General features: G+C 40.6%; 1 protein-coding gene and 1 long non-coding RNA gene across 4 annotated transcripts in view; one reads left to right on the top strand and one right to left on the bottom strand.

Annotated features, from left to right (window-relative positions):
- Nucleotides 1-18,451, top strand: part of TENM3 (teneurin transmembrane protein 3) — a 1,574,093-nt gene that overhangs the window by 981,005 nt on the left and 574,637 nt on the right. Inside the window, exon 1 of one of the 3 annotated variants that reach the window (XM_057303361.1) lies at nucleotides 3,451-3,639. The exons of 1 other annotated variant lie outside the window; for it this stretch is intronic. The gene's annotated coding sequence lies outside the window, so the exon portion shown is untranslated. Of the gene's footprint in view, nucleotides 1-3,450; nucleotides 3,640-3,994; nucleotides 4,224-18,451 lie in introns of those variants that run through there. One more of the 3 variants, XM_057303359.1, reaches the window with a different exon arrangement.
- On the bottom strand, nucleotides 1,377-4,029 carry LOC130541879 (uncharacterized). The gene is made up of 4 exons (XR_008955960.1): nucleotides 3,793-4,029; nucleotides 3,525-3,618; nucleotides 3,178-3,322; nucleotides 1,377-2,991 (listed from the first exon to the last, which is right to left on the bottom strand). It is a non-coding gene; the product is annotated as an uncharacterized LOC130541879 (long non-coding RNA).

An 18,451-nucleotide genomic window follows, 5' to 3' on the forward strand; every position in this document is an offset into this window, starting at 1 on the left:
CCCTTCTGCACGCCTGAAAGCCCCGCCTGTCAAAGGAGGAAGCGGCTGCGGAGACCCGCTGCTCCCCACGGGAGGGAGGCGGGAACAGCTGCCACCCAGCCTCTTGGCGGATTCAGGCTGGACCTTGAGGACAGAAGGAGAAAACTGACAGTCCCCAAAACATCAGCCTCCAGGGAAGGCTTACGTGATGTTGACTAAAATGGATAGGCATCACCTCCGAGTGGGGAGCGACCCCCGCCCGAGGTGGGGAGCCGATGGAGCGGCATAACAGGGGCTGTGTGCCCAGCCTCCGCAGCAGGGCAAAGAGCCGGTCCCTTTCCCACCCCGCCTCAGTCCTGCGGGCACGGTCAGTTCCTTCCTAATCCCAAAGTGGTCCGGTCCATTATCTTCCTCCCCAGCGTCCTGTAGAGGTTTGCAAGGGCCGCGGGCATGCATTTCCAGGGGTGGGGGCTGCAAGGGGAGATCGGCAACATTTTTTTTTTTTCGGAGGGCAGCGTATCACTGTGACAAGGGGGCCCCACGGGAGGGCGATGCCGCCAGCTCGGCCCCATTACCCTGTGCACGACCGGCTGCCTTAACGCGGCAAAGTTACCAGCCGCGCCCGACAGAGTTTGCTGTGAGAGGCCAGAGGTTTGCAAAACAGACAGCCACGTCTTGCATTTCTTGTCCCGCTCGAGTTTTTATTGCAGCCGAGGGCCCGGCGTGAGCTACCCACCAACCCCGCCCTCCCATGACAGCCGCTCAGCGAGGCAGAAAACCTGGTGGTCACGTAGCGAGCTGCCTCTCTGCTTTCCAAGGAGGAATTCGGCGGAGAAAGCGTCTGGTATAGTTTGGCATGGTACAACATCAGCTTTTCCTAACGACCTCAAGTGATGGAACTTCTTTGTTGGTGAGGGAGGGGAAAAAAAAAAAAAAAGAACAGCCAACCAACCCGCGAAGCCTCAAACTTAGCACGCATAAACTGCCTTGATTTCGGGCTTCGTCTTATGCAGGCACTGTCGTTGAGGACACCCTGCGCGCTTTGTCCACCAGTCATGCCTGGCAAAGAGTGCACGGGGCTGTGTGAATGAGTTCTAGAGTATTTTGTCTATATTGCATACAATTAGTGTGAATGTTCCAACACCTCACACTGAAAAACTTTGAACATCATGTAACAGGGAGCTGGGCTAGAGACAAGCTTCAAGATTTATTACCATTTCTAAATTTTATGAGTTCTATTGTTTCCTATGCTCATTACCAGCTTTAGCTATAATGAGGGCTGAAAAGAGAAAAGAGCTGAAAAGAAGAAACATGCCACTCCCCCCACCCCACCTCCTGCCTGTTCCACCAGCAATTTAGTTCTTCTGTCCTGGCCTCTTTAGGATGTATCTTCTCTCTTTTGTGTGTGTGTATTGCTAGATAGTAAGGTACAAAAGAGCCAGGGGGAGTGTTACATGGACACTCAGAAAAGTTTTGAACACTTAAGATGTTTTTGTGGGAACTGGGCCACAAAGGTGATTTATGAAATACCCTTCAAGTTTCCTTTTGATCACAGCAGGGATGCAAATTTTAAGGAGTTTGTGTGATTGTCAGGTAATGTCTGGGGTATACCTCCACAATTCAAAAGTTTTCTTAAGAAAATGAGGACTGCTAGAATGAGAGGGGAATAATCGTTCTTTTGCCCTCACTGCCTTTTTTTTTTTCCAAGTGTGAAACCCCGCAAAGCAGGAAAGAGACTTATTCACCCCAGGGCGACTCTAGATTCCTGCTGCGTAGATGTGCCTGTAGTACTTAGCGTCACTGGCGACCCGGGAGTAGGGTCGTGGTGGTCACGCATTACCGTTATTTCTTAACGAGTAGGTGGAGGGCGTTGACAACTTCGGGAACTCAGATGGTGGGACTGGGCACACTAATTCAAGTTCAGGGACTCTCCTTGTCCGTTCTCCCCAAAACTTTGAGAAACTCTATCATGAAGCCTCAGGCTTTCCTAGGAGGCATTGCTCTTTGTTTTCAAAGTGTTTAGTCTGTTTATCATTCTGCACGGAGTTACAAATACAGGTGTATTTCCTTCCAGCCCGAGTCCCGTTAGATGCAGGTCGCTGGAATCCTCTGCTCTGAAGTTGAAAGTAGAAGATGGAATGAGAAGGCTGGGAGCTCACTAGTTCCTCTGCCACGCTTCCTAGGTCAAGTCTGCCGGCGGCCAGTTAAGGCCTGGGCAACTAATTCAGAGCTACTCCTGGGGGGGGGGCGGGGAGGGGGACGCTAGGGCGCCGGGAGAGGAGCCCAGCGGGCTGGTCCGCCCCAAATGCGCACGCCACAGCCCTGCTGCCGCTGGGTGAGGAACAGGGTCCGGAGGGGCGAAGAGCCGGAGAGCGGCTCCGCGAAGGTCGCGGATTGGGTGTTCCAAAACTCCGGAGCAGCCGGAACTTCAGTCGGCCTCGGCCGGCTTCCCTTAAGCCGGGGCTGCTGGGGCTGGAGGGTCAAGAGCGAGGGTGTCCAAGGGAACTTAAGTGAGTAGGAAGTGGCAGCATCTTGTGGAGAGCAGTAAACTTTTATTTTCCTCCCACAGCAAACAAAGTCGAGGCAGAGGTGGCGTTTGGCTGCTAATCTGAGGGGAGAACGGGGGATGGGGGTCGGAGAATGCGGGTTGCGGAGCCTTTAGGGGACTCCAGAATCCGCCCCCTGGCCAGTGCGCGCTTGTTGGGGAGGTCCTGGTGCTCGAACCCGAGGGCGGACACTTGTTCTCCGCCAGCCCCGAGATGGGGCTTGCAAGGAGTCTTGGTGTTCAGAGCCCCTTCCCGCGTGCGAAGGTCATTTGCGCTTTTCAGTTTCGGACGAGAGGACACTCTGGAAAGAAAGGCGCAGGTCATTTTCTGAGCCTCTTGTAAAGGACGAGCCGCCTACCGAGAGTGGAAATCCTTAATTACACCCTTCTGCCTCGGAATCCATCTTCCCGGCAGTGTCTTGCACTCCTACTTCTTCGGGTGACTCAGCTGACCTGAAATGCCCACCCTATGAAAGATCAAGAAAAGTAGTTTTCTAAGAAGGTTAAAGGTTTGATTACACAGAGAAGTGTTTCCACTTTGGTCCAAAGCAATTACCCGCCCCCTCCCCCTGTCCCTCTCCCCCCCCCCACCCCGCCCCGCGACCCAGAGAAGAAAAGGACAGACCCCCCCCCCATCCCCGGCACGCACGTACCCCCTGCACTTTGTAGGTGCGTGTGAATTTCAAATGGCGCTGTAAGTTCATTAGTGTTTGCAATCAGCGGCAGGCGGACCCCTCATCAGAGCCGAAAGCAGGCAAGAGCCATTCATCAGCGTGAAGTGTTATTCATGGATGACCCCTAAATCACGGCAAGAGTAGTAGACGCACTGATTGGTCACAGCATGGGAGCCTTGGAGCTTTCCCGTACCCTACGCGGCCGGGAGGAGGGAAGAAGGGAGGGGCGGCGAACGTGGTTCAGTCCGGCAAATCCCATTTGACAGAAAAAGGCCGTAAACGGGGAATCTCTTTTTTTGAATAAAGAAGAATAAGAAATAAAGTACCTGTCATCTTGACAAGTGGCGGAGCGGAGGAGTCCAGGATTATAAATGATCACAGCTCGGTCCAGCTCGCCCTGTGATTGGGCTCTCCCGCGATCTGCACCGGGGGAAGCGCATGGTAGGCTCCTCTCCTCTCGCACACACACTCGCACACACACACGGACACGTGTACGCGCCTGTCTCGGGCACACTCGGCCCGGCGCGTCCCCCGGTCACACAATTAAGGTCCTGGATGCTGCTCCCTGGCACGGCGCCCTGCTCGCCTCCTCACCTTTTCCTCTTCCTCTTCCTTCTCCCTCCCCGCCACCGTCCTCCGGCTCCCCAGCCGAGGACCGAAAACTCCGGCCCGGCCTCTCCGGCCGAGCAGGAGGCTTAGAGGGGCCGGCGGGAAGGGAGAGGGGAAGAGCGCGGGGGAGAAAAAGAAAGTGAACTCATTGGCGCTCCGGCGCGCGCTGCCCTCCCCTCGCCGCGTCCCTCGCCCGCCGCGGCCGGGCGGAGGGCAGGGAAGGAAGTTGTAACACTTGCTGTTCTCGCCCCCTCCCGGCCCCTCCCCCATCTCCCACGCTCCGCTCCCTCGGCGGGGCCCCCTCCCCCGTGCCCGGCTCCTTTGAATTTGGCCAAGTGCTGTGTGTGCGCGCTGCTCGGGTGGACGCGGCGGCTGCGGCCGGGTAGCGAGCCGGCGGCGCGGGCGAGCCGAGCGCGGTAAGTGCGGCGCCGCCGCCGGCGCGCCCTCCTTCCTTTCTGGGGTCCTAGTGCCCGCGCCGCGGCGCCGGGAGCGGGAGGGCGAGCGGGCGGGCTGCAGCCAGCGCGGACCGCGGCGCGGTTGCCCGCGCTGCTTGGGGAGGCGGCAGCAGGTTGGCCAGCCGGGGTGGCCCGGGAACATTTCCTCGGCGTGCGGTCTCCCCGGGTCTGGCCTCCCAGTTCCCGGCCTCTCGGTCCCCGCCCCTCCCTCGCGTGTGACACCTCAGGCTGCCTGCTCAGGTGGGAACTTCGCCGGTGCCTCGCGCCGGAGGAGCTGGGCACGGCTCTGCGGTTCCGGGGAGCCCCGCGCTCGCGGCTTCCCCGAGAAAGGCAGCCCCGGGGCTGGGCGCGCAGTGGGGGCAGGGAGTCTAGCCCGTCTGGCTCTGGTCGGGGTGATCCCCAGGTTTGTGGCGGGGCGCCGCGTCCTCTGAGAAGGTGTCTGAGAAGATTCTCTGGGGCTTCCAGCGAGCGGGAAGCCCTGAAATGTCCCCACTTTCCGGGGGAAGTGAAAATGAGGCTTCTCTAACTACCTGGGAGCCAAGTTGGGAATGAAGAAGGACGGGAACGAGGGTCTGGGGTGGCGTGGGGAGTGGTGAATCTCGACTGAAACTTCAGCTGGAAACTCTGGATGGGGCTGGAAACAAACAAATAACCCTGAGCTTGGCATTTGAAAAATTAGAGATTTGTGACTCTGCAACTCAGTCTCGGGCTGTGTCGTGTTTTACAACCAATTGGAAGAAGCTTCAAATATTTTAGGTTGAGGTGGGCTCTGATCTCTTCTGAGCACCTTATTATGCAGTTTGGATGCCATTCTTACTGCCTCACCTTTAAGGTGGTTGTAATGGTAACCGGCTACTAATTCTTACTGAGGAGGAAGGGTAACAGGTAATTCTACCGTGCAATACAGCAGATACATTTGCTTTCTGAAGTCATGATGATCTAAAGCTAGGGAAAAGTTTCCAGGTACTTTTGGGTAAGTGCTGTAGAAGTGAAAGGGTGAGGAGGGCTGTCCAAGCACTTTTTACAGGGCCCCAGACAGCTGGGGTTCCGGAGAACAGGACTGTCTCTTCAATAATACTCTTATTTCTTATCTTCTGACAGTGTTATTTGTCAAACATTTGTAGGCTCTGGCAGAATCCACTGGGTGGTCTTTTCACTAGAAATAGAAATATGTTCAGGCATTACCTTTTCTTTCTGTTGTCAAAAACAAAAAAAAAACAAAAAGACAGGACTAGCATCTTTGGAAAGCCTGGAAGGGTACCCGGAAAGGTGGTATTGCAACTGAACAGAACTTGTGATTTGATTCTTTCAGTGAATTTGTTTAGAATACCATGTATACCCTCCTCTACCCAGGTGCCTACCTGGAAAAGTATTTGTGTTCTCTCTAGTATATTAGGAACGGAGTCTAGAATTAAGAGAATATAATGAAACTCATTATAGATTTTAATATTTCGGTTGAAACAAAAATTTTACAAATACACCAGCGATCTTGCTTTGTGCACTCCTTAATACGTTTCTTAATTATCTAAAACTTCTAGCTTTTATTTCTTAATATATGAAATTCTTGTAAGAGCCTTGAAACTTTCGATTTGTGATTCTAAATGCAGAGCAAATATTTAATTCTTGCTCTAAGAGTGAGAGGTTAGTTCAGTAATAAGACTTGCTAATCCCATTTTAAAATGTCATGGCATTCACAAATTATTCCTAAATTCTTCAAAGATAGGGGTTTTTAATGAGTTAAGTTATTCTATTGTGTATTTCAGGATTGAATGTATCTCTCTTCCTGTTGCATTTTTCTTAACAATTTGCATTTTTTTCTTGTTTGAATTTTAGTATTCTTACTCAAAGGGACTATTTTTTGCTAGTGGTCAATGTATTTTATTTTAGACAATTTAAAAAAGAATATATATTATGAGAGAAAGTAGTTCCTTTAAGTAAAACAGATATATTTTTACATATACTACACAATTTTTATGAAAAAGTATTTCTGTACTAATAACTATGCCAGTGCTTATATATTTGAAAAATACGTTAGTATCCTGTGCCAACAGCATTAGTGTTAGCAACTCATAGACAGGGATTTCTTAATTATGTAAAATAAAGCAAATGATATTATAGTAGAATTCTAATTTTTTTTTTTCCAAATTGAATCATTTTGCATGGCTGAGTTTATTTTCTAGAAAGAAATGTTTTAGGTAAATTATAGAGGCTTTCCTTACTATGATCCTGTAGGCGTGTCATGAGTCTTTTGGTTACAAAAGAGAACCTGCTTTATTAGGGTGAAGACAAAGAAAGATAAGGATGCTTATCTTTGAATAGAAGAAAGCACTTAACTGGAGTGAAAAGTTTTAAATGTATTCGGAAAGAAAACCTAGCTAAACAATAATAATCCAGTTAGCAAGTTCAAGCTACTCTTCCTTAGCTTTGCTTCTGAAAGCCAAGAGTTAAAATTATTTCCTTTGTAGAGAGTCAAGCAAATAAGAAACCAGGCAAAAATGTATGGCTATCGTTGTCGGTAGAATGACCTATCAGGAATACTTGATCAACTTGGAGCATGATGCACAAAAAATGATGTTTTTCTGATAGCTGTGAAAGCATGTTTGGAAATAGTCAAGTTTGTCCTGCATACAATGGTACTGGGAAGTTAAGTCCTGAAGATAGTCATAGTCTAATATAAAAGCACCGTAAAGACAACTTCGTTTGTTTATTAATATTGAGCACTTTAATAAATACATTACCTCCTTTCTCTTAAGCTCTCTTTATCCCTTTAAGATTTTTATTTCTGGGTGGCTGAGGAATGTCATCAAGGTATTATAGTTACATGAATCAGTGTATTCAGCAGTGTTAATGAATTGTCTGTCCTCTTCCTGAAGATGTGCTGTAGAAACCTGTTAGCCACGTCCACTGACAAATTGCTTATCTACCCAGTGTTTTATTTGATAGTCAAATGTCTCTTTTGACTTTCAGAACATCCTTTCTTTACCTCGATTGAGAATATGAGCAAAGAATACTGTAATTTGCTATCAAACTTTTACTCTGATCCACACCCAATTACATATACCTTTGAATTTTCAGTTAAAGCCAGTGTTCATATTTGTTTTATAGAGTGGAACGATAGTCTGGAGAAGAATTTAACACCCACTCAAAAGAAAGAAGTGTGCTGAAAAGATAGCATAATAATGTTATGCTACTTAAAAGTTTTAATAACTGAGTCTTAAAAATTATGTCATGTAAGCTTTTTTCAGAACACATTCAAAACCTTATTTTGGAGATAGCAGATGCTTTAAGAGTCCTGATGGACATTTTGTACTTAAAAAAACTTACAAGTTTCAAAACTGATTAATTGTTGTGTCTTATAAAAACTGATTTATTTCATACTTTTTTATACCAAGCATTACCATTATGAAGCTCTCCTTCTAATTGAGATTAATGTTTCTGAGCAAAGCAGTGGTTTAGAGGGCCGCATTCATTTTGAGTGCTGTTGTAATCAATTTTAGATACAGCATTCCACAGTGGGTCAGTTTGCATCCAAACCTGCCTATTATGTAGAATTAACTTGTTGGTGATTGATAGTAATACTTCTGCATCTTGAGAAGTCATTTGTTTCCAAACAAGTGCGATGGCTTGTATGAGTTTTTAAAAATTGCTTCTTATAATTAAAACATCCTTTTGGAGACTTAATTTGAACTTTCTCGAAGAATTATATAAAGCATGAGGAAGCACTTCATTAATACATATTCAACTGCAATAGCCTTTTTTCCTCCAAATACAGGTGTCTTTTCTTGTTCATCAAAGGGCTTTGTGGTCTTTTGGAGTCATAAATGGGAAACACTGTACAATTAGGTTGTTTCCCTTTTTGTTTATATCAGTGTTCTAGTTGAGTTTTTCAAGGAATTCTTAGAATTATAGATCTGCATCTTGTACATGTGTTATGAGGTGGTAGGTATCATCTTGGCAATGAAAGGTAATGCATGTGGAGGTAATTCTTTATCCTCTTTGGAAACTTAGAAAGATCGTCAATATTATCATCCTCACGGTCATGTTTGCATTTGTACCTTAGTTGTGCCTGGTCTCGACTTTATCAGCATTTTATTCTCTTCCGAAAGACCACGTGAAGATTTTCTTGGACTTTGGTCTGCATATTACATTGTAAGCTTACTGTGATGTATGCTTATAGTCTCAATAAAATAAAATATTAAAAGCACAAAATATAAGATTAATATAGATAAGTATTCTAATATAGCCATCATCTATAGGATTTTTAAATAAAGATGTGACTGCTTTATAGTGTATATAAAGTTCCCACAGTGTTTTGTCTTTCAGGGAAAAAAAGACTTGGTAGGAAATATGTGTATTGTATTTTAATTTTCTTTACTGTAATGGTAGATTGTGTACACTGAAACAGTGTTGTTCCAGTTAAAAACATTCATCTAAAACAGTTTGAGATGCTAAAATAATGTACTTAAAATGCCATTTTCAAAGCATCATCTTAGCCACCCGATAGAATATAAACTCTGAAAATGCAGAAATATGCTCTAAGATATATAGATGTTTCAAACACCAAAACCATAATAGGATTCCATCATTGGAAAGAATTTTATTTTATTTTATTTTATTTTATTTTATTTTTTTAATGAGTTCAATTAAATAACTCGGGGCTGAGTAGTTAGAACAGCTATGTAGAATTCCTGTAAAAGATAGTAATCTACTGAAACCTGCTTCTTTCTACTTCAAATAAGTCACCGAGCAAATTAATGTCAGTATCATAGAACGTACTCACAAGCCATATGAATATATGATTGAAACCATATCATATGATAATAATAGTTTCATATATTAATAACTATTACTATTAGTATATAGTAATAAGAAAAAGGAGTCTTTACTACCCCGTTGATACCTTTGCAGTCCTAGAAGAGCCAGCACTAGGGTAGCATTGACTTTTCAAACAAGATTGTGATAGGTGGCAGTCTTAACTGAGTTCCGAGACTTCAAGGAGGGAGTAGATGGCTTTAGTGTTTCAGCAGCATCTGTGGGATACAGTGTATCACGTCCCCAAACTACGGTTGTATTCTTTCCTGTAAATTAAGGAGTGTGATCACTTACGGAGAGATGGCAATTTTAAAAATCATTTTCTCCACATCTGTACTCATCTCTGGCTTCCTGTGGAACATACAAAAAAAGAGATCATCCCTTTCGAAAATAAAGTGTTTTGAGAAAAACAAGTGCCTATAGTCACACTTGTATTTTCACGTTCAATTATATACAAGTTATTGTGAGATGCTCTTTGTTGATACAGTGTTTTCCAGTATCGTGGCGTACTTTTTACCGCAATTACAGAAGTTGGGGAGGAGTGGGCTGCTGTGATTTGGTTTGCCCTGGGGCGGGGTCATATTATTTAATAATAAGCAGCTATTTTATAACTGGGTCTACTGGGTCTCTGCCTCAAAACCAATAGGAGATACAGAGAGAGACAGAGGGGGGGAGGGAGAAGTGAAGAAGAGGAAGAGGAGAAAACGTGAATATGAAAATCTTTTATAAAGAGTGATGGTTCTTTGAGCATTTTCTGTGTGTAGCAGTGTTTTTGACAGGAAAAGCGATCTATAAGGGGCAAATTTGGTCATTGCAAGTTAATTGGGTAAGTACAGAAGAAAATTCTAAATTTGTTCACTTTTAAGTATTTGCGTTTTAGATCCAAGAATATAAGCATTATTCATTTTTAAAAATTAATCCAAGAAATTCCAAATATTGTATATGGTTCTTCATATTGACAGAGAAAAAAAATGTGTGAACAGTTCTATTTATAGGTATATTTTCTTTGTATATGGGACTGAACGCCAAATTATAATTTTATAATTCTCAGATTTATATGGAGACTTAAAAACAAACACTGATTATTTTAAATGATCATATAGGTGACTTACAAGGTCACTTATTTTTAAGATAAAGCTCATAATCAATATATTTTAGTCATTCTGTCATTTCTTCGATTATTAGTTATACTTGCCAGAATCTTGTGATAATTCCTCTTCAGATTGCCATAATTTAGAAAGAAATAACAGCTTGGTATTGACTGTCTGCCTTCAGCCATATTCTGAACCACTTCTGAATAGTAGGATGACATGAATTTGTGGTCCCTGCTCTTTCCGGAAGGAAGGAAGGAAGGAAGGAAGGAAGGGAAAGAAAGAAGAGGGAGGGGGGAAGGAAAGAAGGAAGGAAGGAAGGAAGGAAGGAAGGAAGGAAGGAAGGAAGAAAGGAAGGAAGGTAGGGAGAAAAAAGAAAGAAAAGAAAAGAAAGAAAGAGAAAGAAAGAAAAAGGAAGAGAAAGAAAGAAAGAAAGAAAGAGAAAGAAAGAAAGAAAGAAAGAAAGAAAGAAAGAAAGAAAGAAAGAAAGAAAACGTATTCTTTTATGAGAATGGATTATTTTATCTGGAGTTCAGTTAAGCTCAACTAATATTTTACAATTAGAATTGTGGACACACTATCAGTGCGAGGAAGTGAGGTGTCTTTTTGATTACCGGGGCATTTCCAAAGAGAGGTCCTTCCTTCCCCGGGAAGCTCTGGCATCCCTATTGTGGCCAGCATTCGGCTTCCGTACTAGAGAGCTACCTTAGGAGAGCTAAAATGCTGGGACAGCACGTTGGAAGGTATGTTATGCAGAAAGTGATGAGACAGGACCGAGATTAACTTAATTTACAATGAGAAATGCATGAAGTATTTAAATGGGATTGCACGAAGCACTTACAAATATGTTAATATTGGGATATGTTTATTTCGGTAATTATGAAAGCGATCCTACTGAAAAGTGTACTTGTTTATTCTCAGTCTACCAAATGCTCTTTTAAAATGTGACATCTATGCTAATACCTTTATCAGAAAATTTGAAATTTGTCAACATGTAGGTGGAAAAAATTGGCAAGGGACTGGTCCTTTTTGCATAGCTCTTTTCAAAAAAAAAAAAAAAAGCTGGCACAGGGCTTGTCATTTAAAATAATTATGAAAGCCAGAAGACAGCTGTACATTTTATTTCTTTCAGAATTTATACTAACTTCCAGCTGAAGAAAGCTGTCAGACCTATAGTTCTTGAAGAGCAAATCTTACTTTTTTTTCCCTCTGAAGAACAACTGCAAAGAAGAATCTTAAACAGTGTTATTACATTTATCTATGTTTATAATTAAGAATGAAATGAATATTTAAGATGAAAGCTTTTTCACTTAAATTTTGTGTAATGATAAGAATAATAAATGCAGACAAAAATACTGCAAGTCATAACTAATCTAGTAATTTAAATAAATATAGAAAGGTAATTCACTATAATATCAAAAAGGAATAAGAGCTGTCATGCACAACCGTATTTTGTCTCATTGTCACAAAAATGAGACAGTCTCCCTACAGCAATATTGCTCAATTTTATGAGAGCATCAATAATAGTTTGGAGAATAACTTGACACAATCAAATTACTAAAATATTAATCCTCTTCATGTTCTCTTTAAGAAACATTTCTAGAGAGTTAGAAAGCTCTTGAAAATAATCATACCTTCCAGCAAAAAGACGTTTGTTGCCTTACAAAGCTGTTGATGAGTTTGGGTTCAGAAAGGGGTGAAGGTCGAGGAGAACTTCTGCCAGAATGTTATCATTCAAATTAAAACAGAACAGACGTTTTCCATCTGTAATATATTTCTAAGTGGCTATTTTGATCTTAATTTTCAACCAGTCTTTCTCTGATGAAGCTGCTAGCATATTTAACATTTCAAATAAATTTCAATTTAAACAAAAATTAAAGTTCTTACTTGTAGGGCATGTGTGCTGTCAAACCAGAATTAAATCCTCACTTTCAGAGTAATTTTTATGCTCCCTTATAACTGTTTCTTGCCAAAGAGAAATAGAATAGCCTATTCTACATTTCCTGTGATTGAAAAATTAAACGAAACAAAGTTCTCCCTTACTGGTTACTTTTGCTCTAGAGTATACAATCTCTGAATGAGAAACTGGCATTACATAAAATTTTATAAACAATATTGGCATCTTAAGTTGATTTGTCAAAAAGATTTCTTTCTTAATGTTTCAGAAAAGAAAACTTTTAAAATGTTTTCTATCTTGTGTTTTGATCGTGATATAATTTTTTAAATTATGTTTTAATTTGTATGATATTAGGTGGTAAAGTATGTTTACTGTTATACCTTTGAAGGAAAAGAAATCATTGCAAAGGATGTAATTTAAAAATTAAATCAATGTAAAATTATTCATATAGGATTTGAAACACAATACATTATAGTTAAAAATCCAGTGTCAAATGGAAATCTTCATTTTATATGTTCAAATTCAAATACTGTTTTACTGATAATGTAAATAATTAGTTCTCAGTAATTTAAATTATTTACACTTACGGCTTTTATCTTTTACACGTTTCCACCAATCAGAACTTCATATTTTTATTTAAATGGATATTATGCTCTATAGTCCACAATTAAGATATCCAAAAATATTAGTAAATAAAACATACACTAACTCCAATGTAAGTTTTTAAAGAGCCTAATAGGAATTAAGATGATTAGGTAAATCTGGTGTTCTAGAAATCATAGAAGCCCTTTAATGAATATCCCATCTTACATAGTCTAGGCACTGGGAGACTATTCATTAATATATATGTATGCAGCATCCACACAGATAACCAAAGACTTATTTATTACAAAACTGAAAGATGAATGATATATTAGTATTATTTTCTTTACGTCACACAGCATGAATGCATTTGTAAGATAAAAGTTACATTTTAAGATACATCATTTATTGATACTCCGGTTGAAAGTAATCTCCATAAAATCCATATTATCTTGCATATCATTTAAGTGTGATGTTAGCAAGTTGAGTCAGCCCTCAGTATAGCCATGGCAAAAGTCTAATCTCTTTTACTTCAAGTTTTATAAAACATCTGCACTTTCCAACGACATACTTCATCTCCACTGTGCAGGTGTTTACTGAGATTTTGACAAAGGAGAGATCTGAAGGAGAGGACCGAGTGCTTGTTTTAAGAGATGCCATCAGTTAATTCTGCTCACATCATCTGATGAAAGTAGCTTTTAAAACTGTATTACACTTCAGATAGGAATTTTAACATATCAAGCTTGGTGAATTTCATATGAAGCTATCAGCAAAGGGTAATTTTGAATTACTTAAAACAAATCATTAATGTATCATGTATTTCATTTAAATGTGATATAAGGTATATGAATTGGTCATGCACTTACCACTTGAGCTTTGAAAAGGCTGTAATTCACATTAAAAATTTTAAATATTGAAGAAAGCAAAGTACTAGTAGTTCTCAGTCTTGGAAATTGTTATCAGTGTAAGGCTTCTAGGGACTGGTTTATTTTTTTGTTATCTGGCTTTTACCTTTATTCGAAAAAAAATGTACCTTCTACAGTATTATCACTTAATTTTAAGTCTGGAACATAAACATTTGACTTAGGAATAGATTTCAATTATTAGTACACATTATGTTGTTGTTTTTCGTTTTTTGTTTTGTTTTTTTGTTTGTTTCTCAAGGCTTTCTGGGTGAGGTTCTGGTTCTTTTAGGACTAAGAAGCATTGGTATAAATGGCTAATTTTGGCAGAAGAGTGTTACATAGTTTTTAAGTCCTCGTTATTACTTTTAAAAGAATATCCCATCAGGAATAGGAAGCTTTGTGGATAAGCTGCCACTCTTTGATGAAGGATTATGCATTCTCCCCTAAATCTATGATCCCACAATCTGTTACACAATGGTTTTATCAAGTAGCACTGGACTAGCTTGGCCATCATTTCACTTCCTTGAAAAAGTTAATTGCTTCCTTTCCTAAATCTAATATTTATGTAGAATTTTAGTCTAAATATAAATTTTAGGCATTAATAGATCCAACTCCTAAAATCCAGAGGTTAATAATTTGATGCAAGATAATGAAGCTCGAAAAGTTGGGAAGGCTGCTTTTACATTTATACCAGATGACAAGTGAATTGATTATTGTGGGGTACCCAGTCATTTAAGTGGTTGCCTACTCAGTCAAGTCTGCAGGGTCCGTGGCCTGATTGAAGTTCCTTGTAAGCTTTTCCCATGTTAGTGATAGTCAAAGCAACTTGAGACAGAAATAACAGCATATAAAGATGAAGCCATCACATATTCTTAGTTAAGTTTCTCTGAACATGTATGCAAAAAGTGAGCATATTATGGCATGCTTTGGTCATGCGTTTAAAAAAAGGAATATTTTGTTATGTGATTATATTCCCATTAATAATGAATATTTTGTTGCAGAGCATTAAGAATATGGTAAAAAATGTGTCATGTTCTAGGGAGATTTTTTTTTTTTAGCCAAAGAAATATATTAAAAATTGAATGGTCAGTTCATCCTATTAAATAATCAAATATCAAATATTGGTTAATTAAGACACTTTAACTGTAGGATGCAGTGATGCCACAGAAAAAGCATCATTTATTAGACAATTAGTTTTCCTTGATAAATGGTTTCTTATTTCTGAGCCTACTAGCTTTTAAAAGTTTTTTAAAAATGGCAAAGTTCACTATAAAAATTGCAAAGTGTGGAAGTAAGTAAATTCTTTTACAATTTAAATCATTCTAGTTTTTGTATACTTATTCATTGAATCATATTACATAAACTTCGGAAGATGACTCTGTAATAATATTCCTCTTCTGAGTTATTAGCCTCTTCAACTTTGATACATGCATAAATACATATCCATTGTGAAAGACTTATGAATCTAAAAAATTGGTTTACTTTTAAATATTATATTGAACATATTAATGAAGAGCTATTTTAAAATATCTCTTTTAATGATCACTTTAATAAAACAGTTGATTGTGTAACCCTTCATGAAAGATTCTAGGCTTTTATAATCGGTATAAATATGAGGTTAAAAAATAAACAGTACTGTCTGGAAACTAGCTAGATATAACCAAGTTTCAAGCACTTCATAAGATCTTTTAGAAGAATTTAATTAAGACCTTAAAATATTTTATGTAGATATTTGTCCAAATTTCCAATTTGTTATTTCTAGGAAAACACATGGTTTAATACACTACAAAATAATTGCTTGAAAATATCAGTCATCATGTTTCCTGTTTTTAATTTTTAGAATATATATATGTGTTTTAATTTCACATGTAAAAGTAATACAGATTAAGGATTCTGAAGAGTGGGGGCTTTTTTCCCCTCTATCTTTCATCAGCTCTGTAGCTGAACCCTTACAATCTCTTTCTTCATTATTCTAAGCCACTATCAGATTCTAATCTTTGCTGTGTCCACAGCTGTTTGAGGATTTTTTTTTTGCAAATGTAATTACAAATACATGTGTTTCGTGCACCTCACTTCCTATAAATGCTTATAAAGGAAGATGAAAGGACAGCAGGACAGGCTGTGTACAGGTGCATGGGTGATTCTATTTGTTTTCAAATCATCATGTCCATGCTTACGAGGAAAAATTGCAAAGGTGAAAACACAGCAACTTTGGCTTCAGTGATGTTCGGCAATAAATATCACTGAAAATGTAATAATTTCTGTACAACAAGTACCTTCTTATGGAGTTAAGTACCACTAATTAAGTGGTTTCCACATTTCTTTCGGTCACGTGTCTACAGTGATGGTCATAATTTAAACTCTAAACAAAATATGATAGTTTTTTTCTCACTTCTTAAAAGCCCATTAGAAGATGGCATTGTAGAGAGAGATTTATTAATCTCTTGCATTTATTTGGGAGTACTAAGTTAGGGAATGATTGATGTCACATGGGCACTTAACAAATGTACAGTGCTATAACCCTGCAGAAATTAGAGAGAGTGCTTTCTGGAGAAAATTCAATGTATTTGCTTGCATTAATATTATTTATAGAACAAAATTGGAAACTAGCTATATATAAACCCTAAGAAATGTGAATTGTGTCAACTTTGAAGGACAACCTGCCTTCATTATTAATAATATCTCACTTTTGTACTATCGAGATGTTTCCATCTCTGTGGACAGTGGGATTGGCTATCTCTAGGAATTAGTAAAGGTACTTTCTATGATTAGAAAAGTGTGGAAGATGACTGAGTTCGATACCTACTACTTTTAGGAAGGTGTCGAAGTCATTGCATAGGAACAATTATTTTTGTTTTCCTCTCATTTGAGATTCTAGAGAGTATTTGCTGCCTGATAAAAATTCTTTGGAGAACAGGGAGGGCAGGATGAGGAGGGGGATAAATGAGGCTTCGTTTGGAAAAGATAGACCTACACATGGTTCATCATTTTTCTGCTACTTTTCGTGTAAGCGTCTTGACTGGGGGAGAAGGTCTTCACAGTATAAAGCCAAAACAGGAGAAAGCGCTTTAGCTTGCGGAAAGCTTTCGAGAATTGTTCAGAAACTGTACTGCTTACCCATCAAAACTTGAAAAATTTCCCCTTTTATATTTAATATAATAGAAATGAATAATAAACTGCTGCCATCGAATCTATAAAAATTATGAGGCTGTATAGATGAGGTAAAGCTCTGCCCTGATTTGAACGTCCATCTTTATTTTTAATGTGTGCCTTATTCCACAGGCATTTGTCCTCTCCCAATTCATTTAAATCACACCCCAAGTGTTTGTGTTCTGTGTTCTGCATCCAAGTGACTGTGTCCTAGGGAAGATTAGAAGAAACAAGACATGATCTCAGACCCCTAGAAGTTTTCACGTCTAGTTGAGGCATGATGTAAGAGATAACAGTTACTAAGGTTATTAAGAAAGCTGAAAGAGGTATTGGAAGAATTACTGCTTTGGTCACATCCTACTCTAATAGTCCATGGATCTTTGAAATGGCAGAGAACTGAAGGGAGTACAGCATCTAAGGCTTTCAGCACACAGCTTTCCTGCAGCCTAGACATTAGCACAGCCTTGAAACTCTATGGATATTGGACAGGACACGAGGCAGTAACTACTGGCAAACAACAGAAGTGCCCTGGGGCTCACAAGTGTTTAAAAGGGTAGACAGCCAAGTGAATCCACACAGGCATGGCCATAGACCCCCAACAGGAAGGGTCATGAAAAGCCAAGGACCTGGGAAGAACAGAGGGTGGCCATTTGCCTCCTTCCCTTTGGAATAGCTCGGCAAAACATTTGTTGCAAGCTTACCCACAAAAGTGCTGTGAAGACAGAGACCCTTCTCTCCCGTTCTCAGCACAGCTGGTTTCTAGCATGGTGCCTGGCCCATCGGTAAGTAAGTGATGTGGGAATGAAATCTTCCCTCACTCCATGTCAGTGTCAAGTGTCCTCCCTAAAGAATAGCTCCTTCCTACAAAAGGTTTGTGGTCCCTAGACTTAGGTCGGTCCCTAGGACCACTAAAATTCTCAAAGTGTGTATTCCTTTAAGATTGCCTATGATTTGTGTTGAGTCTGTAGTACCAACAATAAGTTGTCGGCATTTAAATGAGAACAAAAGATACGGCTGTAGATGATAGACCTCTGAAAAAAGTAACAGTTGACGTGGAGAGGTAAGGGGATGCCAAGACCGGGAAACCGAATGAGCCACAGAAATCAACCAGAGCAAGCCCAAATTAGCCAACAGGTGAGGACAATGCTGGCAGGTAACGTGGAATGAATGAAATTGGCCATGTTAGTTGCGTTTGCTCTTCTACACAGGTACACATTCTTTCCTATTTCCTAAAATATGTAGTTCTCTTTGTCTTTCGTTTTTCCACTTTTGAAAGAGACATTCACACAGAGAAATGTTTCCCTACCATTAGAAAAACAGCAGAGCGAATTTGATAATAAATAGCGTTGGCGTAGGCTCAGAGACGGAGGCACGGGGTGCTGGGAGCAGGGCACCGAAGGACACACGCTTCGTCCAAAAGGAGGCACCACGTCACACCTCTAGACTGGTTGTTGCCATGTGGGGGTGAAACAGTGTTGCCAGATTGCAAGAATTTTCAAGAAATGCCAGAATATGAATTATGTGAAATCTCTAGATTTTTAAATGTTGGCTCATTAAAAAAAAAAAAAGACAACGCACAAAACACACAGATAAAACAAAACGCGTCTGCAGGCTGGGTTTGGCAGTTGGGCCACCAGTTTGCAACCTGTGATATAGATGCAGAGATCTGCGTGATGTCTTTGGGAGATCGTGGGTGAGCAGCAGGAAAGGAGCAGAGGATCCCCCATGGGAAAATCTGTGATGAGCTTGGAG

Source organism: Ursus arctos, unplaced genomic scaffold (genome assembly GCF_023065955.2).
Source record: "Ursus arctos isolate Adak ecotype North America unplaced genomic scaffold, UrsArc2.0 scaffold_27, whole genome shotgun sequence".
Classification (NCBI taxonomy): Eukaryota; Metazoa; Chordata; class Mammalia; order Carnivora; family Ursidae; genus Ursus; species Ursus arctos.